This window comes from Pinus tabuliformis, chromosome 1_1 (assembly GCF_031772625.1).
Source record: "Pinus tabuliformis cultivar Carrire ecotype Pingquan chromosome 1_1, CPIR1, whole genome shotgun sequence".
Classification (NCBI taxonomy): domain Eukaryota; kingdom Viridiplantae; phylum Streptophyta; class Pinopsida; order Pinales; family Pinaceae; genus Pinus; species Pinus tabuliformis.
The window spans coordinates 963,371,190-963,378,094 of NC_142297.1; the positions used below are offsets into that span (position 1 = coordinate 963,371,190).

At 38.7% G+C, this 6,905-nt stretch overlaps 2 pseudogenes; both read left to right on the forward strand.

Moving 5' to 3' along the window:
* Nucleotides 1–4,286: 4,286 nt before the first annotated feature.
* On the forward strand, nt 4,287–5,556 carry LOC149217700 (uncharacterized protein At2g39910 pseudogene; annotated as a pseudogene).
* A 54-nt stretch (nt 5,557–5,610) lies between these two features.
* LOC149217701 (eukaryotic translation initiation factor 5-like) lies at nt 5,611–6,685 on the forward strand (annotated as a pseudogene).
* Nucleotides 6,686–6,905: the final 220 nt, after the last annotated feature.

The window sequence follows — 6,905 nt, forward strand, 5'->3', positions numbered from 1 at the left end:
TACCTTTTCCAGGTCAACTGAAATCCCTTCTCCTGAAATGATGCGCCCAAGGTAATGAACTTTCTTCTGAAAGAAGGAACATTTTGACAATTTTCCATACAATTGATTTTCCCTCAAGCGAGTCTATGCAACCCTTAGGTTCTTTTCATGCTCCTTTTCATTCTTGGAATACACAATAATGTCGTCCAAAAAGACTTGCACAAATTGGTCGAAATACTTTCTGAACACACCATTCATGAGGCTCATGAATACTGCTGATGCATTGGTCAAACCAAATGGAACAACTATGACCTCGTAGTGCCCAAAGCGAGTTTGAAATGTAGTTTTTGAGATGTCACCTTCCTTAATCCTCAATTGGTGGTATCTAGATCGTAGATTGATCTTTGAGAAAACCGTTGCTCCCTTCATTTGATCAAACAAGCCATCTTTTCTTGGTATTGGGTACTTATTCTTTATTGTGGATCTATTCAAGTCCCTATAATCTATGCATAGCCTTAAGGAACCATCCTTCTTCTTGAAAAAAATCACTGGTGCACCCCAATGTGAAATACTAGGTTTGATAAATCCCAAGTCTAAGAGCTCTTTTAATTGCATTTGCAACTCACAAAGTTCTGGAGTTGTCATCCTATAGGGTGTCTTAGATATTGGTTCTACACTAGGTTTTAGGTTGATTGTGAAATCAATCTCCCTTAAAGGAGGTAATCCAGGTAGTTCCTTAGGAAAAACATCCTTGAATTCTGACAAAATTGGGTGTTGATCTAGGGAGGGTCCTTTCTGGTCACTTACAACTACGACCACATATAGCTTGAAACTTCGTCAGAGACAACATTTTACCTTCATCATGCATATGAATCACAACCACACTCCTCTCTTGATTCCAAAAATCTCAATTGGCCTACCTTCATATTCTAAACAAACCACCTTCTTCTTGAAACAGTCTACTAAATCTTGATGAGCTTCTAGCCAGTCCATTCCAATAATTACATCATACATCCCCAATGCTGTGACGTATGCCTTCAACTTAGTCATACACACCCCGAGGTTTACCTGACATTGTTCAACACTAGGTCCTACTACCTATTTTATCCCAGAAGCCATCTCAACTTTCTTAAAGTCATCGTGCTCATAGGCTGCCAACCCACATTTTTCTAATGCAACTGGTGAAATGAAACTATCTGTAGCACCTGAATCAAACAAAATTTTAACTTTTACTTTGTTTATCATACCCGAGGTTTCTGCCACGACAGACTAGTGTTCAACTTGCTGGTTATCAACCGCTACATAGATTCGATGGTGGCTAGTTGCTCCCCCCATTGGTGCTTTTCCTTCTCTACGGTTCTTACCAGTTTGTAACTTAGGGTAGTCACGCTGGTAATGAGGTCCCCGACATCCCCAACAAGTGATGCATGACAGACCTTGAACTGAATATTGTGGATTTCTTTAGAATGAGTTCCTTCCCTTGGGACCCCCGCCCCTACTTGTTGCTCCTCACGTATGAACTTGATTTGCACGTGCCCTTGAAACTGTGGGTGAAGCTGCACTAGTAACCATTGAAATCCCCATTGTTGGTGCTCTAGGTACAACCCTGTTTCCATATGGTGGTGGCCTCAAAATTCCTTCCCCGGGGAAGGTACGAGGGGCCTTCCCCATAATCCTTGGTTGGCGTGGAAAAATGGTTTTGTTTCCACCCTTTATGTCTAAGTGTTCTTCAACATAACGAGCCTGTTCCACAGCTTTTGCAACTGAGGATGGTTTCCACATCCACATCATTTCCCTAATCTTAGGGTTCAATCCATAAATGAAACGATCCGCTTGGCACTGGTCCATATCCATGTAGGAGACACACTTGACCAATTCCATGAATCTAATCTCATATTCTTCTACAATATGATTTCCCTATACCAAGGCATGTAAGGCTCCTACTGTTGTTCTTCATAATATGCTGGTATGTACTTTTTCCTGAATCTCTCCTCAATTAACTCCCAAGTAACTATGTTCGGAGTGAGGTGTAGTTGATGCTATAAGTTACCCCACCAATTCAAAGCACTATCTCTGAGTTGGAATATTTTTATTTTAGCTTTTTAATTGGAATTATAATCCCTTAGTGCGAAGCACCTTCTCATTCCTTCTAACTAGGCTTCTGCACGTTCGCTGGCACGACCTCCAACAAAATCTGGGAGCTTAATATTTTGGAGCTCCCTATTAATTTCCTCGATTGGGGGTCCTCTCTCAGAGTCTCTTGATCCCTCAATATTTCCTAACCCCGATGGAGGGTGCTCCACTTCCACTTCATTTGTTTGGCACCCTTTTAAGGTATCATTAATTGCTTCTAGGGAATGCAAGATTAGAGTCAACTTCGGTGAAGGTAATGGGTTATTTGTAGGAGGTCCTTGTGATGACTCTCCTTGACCTTGATTTTTTTGCATCCTCACCATTTTGAATTGTTCAATATCTATATGATACACACGTCTCATTAATCCATCCTGGGACTTGTCCCTCTTAGCTGACTCACATACATGTGTATAACGATAGTCATAAATATTTCTAATATTATGCTTGTAAACAAGCATTATTAGTACTGAGAAGATTCCCAAGAATCTACCAAATCCTCTCATGTGTGAGTTCTACATAACTTACAAATTTTCTCTTGAGACTCGCTAGGGTACTGGCGCAATGTACTTGTAAGTCATGCTCTAACACAAATTGTTTTCTTTAGTACCATAGCTATAATTTAATATTAAGCTAATTAATAGCTTGGTTTAATATATTAAAATAATGAAGTTAAATACTAATGTGAATAATACCCTTTTTTAGTCATATCTTCCTTCTATGGCCATTAGTCGTTCTTTCCCACCCTTTACATTATGTTTTTAAAATCCTTTATGTCCATTTTATCAATCTTGGGACCTCCTATAGGACATATAAACAATTGGTCTCACCTCTTGAAGAGGCAGTGTCTTTGAAGCAAGGTTCCTAAGCAAGGTTCCTAAGCAATTATGAATGCATATATATACCTATTTGCAATAATTAGATTTAAAGAAGAAAAATTACATTGCCAAAATTAATGTGACTTCTTATTAGCTTCATAGACAAAATCTAAAATATTGTGGGATGAAAGAATGCCACTTTGTGATATTAATAGAATGGAGAATGAAAATTAATATCACTTATATACTTGCAAAACACATAAATCTCAATTTCAAAATCTATTTAACATATAATTTTCATAACTTCTTAACTCATCGAAACTAATGGAATTGAGAGAAGCTTTTAGGTCAATATTTGTGGCTTAATTTCAATAGTTTTTTTTTTTTTTTAATAACTCATGCAGTTTGAAATGTAATATTGCAACACTCATGGCAAATTGCTACATTCTCATACTCAAATGTGAGAAAATGAAACCTTTAAATACTCTACCATCAACGAAATCAGAGTTGACTATAAGTTTCTTCAATGATAAAGAGATAAAATGTTCAAATAATCAATGCCAATGATTGTGCTTAATTTAATATTGGATTTTCCATTTCTAGACACCGACTGTAGGTAACACTGAAATTAAAACTCATAAAGAGAGACCAGAGAAGAATCAAGTCACAGAAAAGGGAATTAAATTCAAAATAAAATGAAAATGGCAATCAACAAAACCAAACTGCCCTTCATTATTGGAGAAACTAACTATTTACAATAGTTGACAGGAATGGGAGGAGAAAGCCATACGGAAACCTATCCCTTGCTATAGTCCCCCATATCAACTCAATTATTGTTCGTTTTCCTTGCTTTGGAAATTGAAAAAGATGCCAAAATATGCTCATTGCCCCCCTGCCCCACACCCCGCCCACACAACCCCCCCCCCCCCCCCCCCACCTTTTTTTACTACAGTCCAACGAGTTACTTCACCCATGTCTGGACTATCATCAATATGCAGCTATAGAGGTACCCTTAATTCCATCTATTTGTGGAGGAAAATGTGATGCAAGATGTGACTCATATTGAAACTTTGCTCCCCTGAGTGTTGAAGTAAATCTCATGCTTTATTATTGTAGTTTGGGCCCTTTTTTATTTACATAAGAGATGGTTGTGAGGTTGCAAGATTGAACCATATCTTGAATGAGTGGTGTAACTTTGGTATTCAAAAAAATGAGTTTAATCCATGCATAGAGCAATGTGTTTCATACCCAAACATTGTCAGACATGTTTTCAATCTTCAAGAATCGAAGTTTTCAAAGACTCAGAAACACAGAAGGCAGTTTTGGCTCAACCAGATGTGAAACTAAAGAAAAATAACAATGAAGACCAAAAGAGGCCTACACAGATTCAAATATTCCAAGGGATGGCTAGTTGAAGACTCTTTCAGAATACTAGAAATACTGTCTTCAACCCAACAAAATCATTCTGATGGGAAAAGTGCAGAAATAAAATCTGCTCTGGAGTCTCTTTTGCCAGTCAAGGATGGGCAGTGGTTGCTGAAAGACACTACAGAAACACAAAAAATAACAGGCTTATTTCTTTGCTGTGCAGCACTAGCTTCATCCAATGCCAACATGGCAACCCTGATGTCATGGATTCCAAAAAAAATTGCAGGTTGTTGCAGCTGAGACAATTAGAGACTTATCAGAGGCTGTTTATTCTGATCCTGAGCAAAACCCATTGAATGTTGTTGGCAATTATTCAATCTCATATAGTGACAAGGGTTTGGATTTGAAAAAAATAGGGTTCGAAAAGAGATTAGTCATAGAGTTAATACCCATAATATTTCCGATGATAAAAGATGCCATTAAAAGTACCTGCAGTAATTTTAAGGACGATGAATTGGATGCAGACTTTCGCAGTGCATCAGTAACTCCTTCAGTCATAACATCACACCAGATGCATTGGTGTTTGAAACAGATTCAACATCCATATATAGGACCATTATGTACATTGGTTATCCCTTGTGCATTGACAACCTTAGATCATTGGTCTCCTGAAGTGAAGGGTCAAGGTATGATAGCTCTTGTCCATTTAGCAAAGAATCTAAATTCTGCTGAGCTCTTTTGGTACAAGGATGTGATACTCGATGCAACTTGCCAGAATATATCTGGTAGTGAACAGCTTTGGCAATCCGTAGTTGAAATGTCTGTGACACTTGTCACTTGTATTGAGGGGAGGAACCCTCGTGGACATTGGTATGGAGAAATATTCAATGAAATGCTTGGAGAGATGGAGAGGCATACTGGAGATAAGGAACGCCGCACTGTATGGCTCCAACATATTGAGCCACTGATTGAGGGAATGGGATTGGTTATCCTAGCTTATTTCAGGCGTTTATTTCCCCTTTTCTTTCATTGGTTGCATGCAAAGGATGATGCCACAGTGATACTGGTTATTCAAAGGATTCTCACCATCACTAAGCTGACGTGGATGCGTAATACCCCATATGTGGAAAGGTTGGTGGAAGAACTAGTGCTTGCATACAAGGGATCATCGACACAGAAATACGGTTCTGATATTCATACTTCTGTTGTTCAAGTCTTGAGAGTTCTTCAGTTATGCAAAGCGCTGCAGGTTCATGTCTAGATGATTCATAAGGGATTCTCATTCAACATTCTCATACATATTCACCTTGTCGAAATGTATGCGAAGTTTGGTGAGCCGGTAGTTGCAGGTGAAGCGTTTGAATGCCTGAGAAAAATTTGTTCTCGTGGAATACAATGATGGCGAGGCACTTTAAGTCCAAGAGAATTGAGGAGGCACACCAATAATTTGACAAAGTATTTCGTCTGTGAACTGGGTGTGCAATCAAAGTTCGATGAAAAATATGGGACTGCTCTTGTCAATGGTGCTCATGATAGTGCTAAATTTGTAGCTTTGTTGGAGATTTTTATCAAGAAGTATGTGCAGTGCTATGGATGTGGCAATCCCGAGACAAAGATCCTTATTTCAAAACACAAATTATTTCACTAAAGTGTGCTTCATGTGGATATGTTTTGGATGTTGATATGAGGGACAAGCTTACTACATTTATTTTGAAGAATCTGCCAGAGCAGAAGAAGGGAGGAAAAGATAAGAAGGCCATGAGAAGAGAAGAAAAGGAACTTTTGAAAGCAGGAGAGGCTATTGATGAAGAAGCTAAAAATCCAAGAAAGAATCCAAGAAAAAGGGCCACGAGGTTGCATCCAAGGTTGCTAAGAAGAAAACTAGTTCTGACGAAGACCGTTCTCCTCCTGGAAGCCATGTTGATGAAAACGAGGAGCTGGATGAGAATGATGATGTGCAATGGGCTACTGATACTTGTATTGAAGCCACACAACAATGTATCAGAGAGCAGTTGACAACTGCTACAAATGAAATGGTCATGTTGGACAGTTAGGAAGAAAAAAAGTCTAAGTCACCAAAGAAGCCTTCAGGAAAGAATGAAAAGGTTGAGCTTGATAAGAAATCTCAAGCTGAAAACAATGGTGGGGTGTCTAAGAAGCTTGTCAAGAATGAAAAGGGTGAACTTGATAACAAAAATCAAGCTGAAAATGGTGATGAGGTATTTGAGAAGCCCATTCAACAGGATATTGAGGAGGAGACTGTTCTGACTAAATTGAACATACTGAGCATTCATGATGAGCTTCTCCTTGCTTTCAAGGAGCGCTTGAAGACTAGAGAGTCTCCGAAACAATTCCAATCCTACATACAACCTTCAAATGGTTATCCATAGGAAATCATGAATGCCTATTTTGAAGCTCTTTTCAAGTGCGTTGGAAGAGGATTTTCAAAAGAGGCAATGGAGAAAAAAAAATCATTAAATTAGTCTTAAATGAAATCAGTTCCACATAATTTTTATAAAAAAAATTAGTGGAGATTTGTGTCTAGTGGGTCTTGGGTCCATATTTTGAACCTGCTCTGATACCCCGTGTGAGGCTCCATCCTAGGGTCCT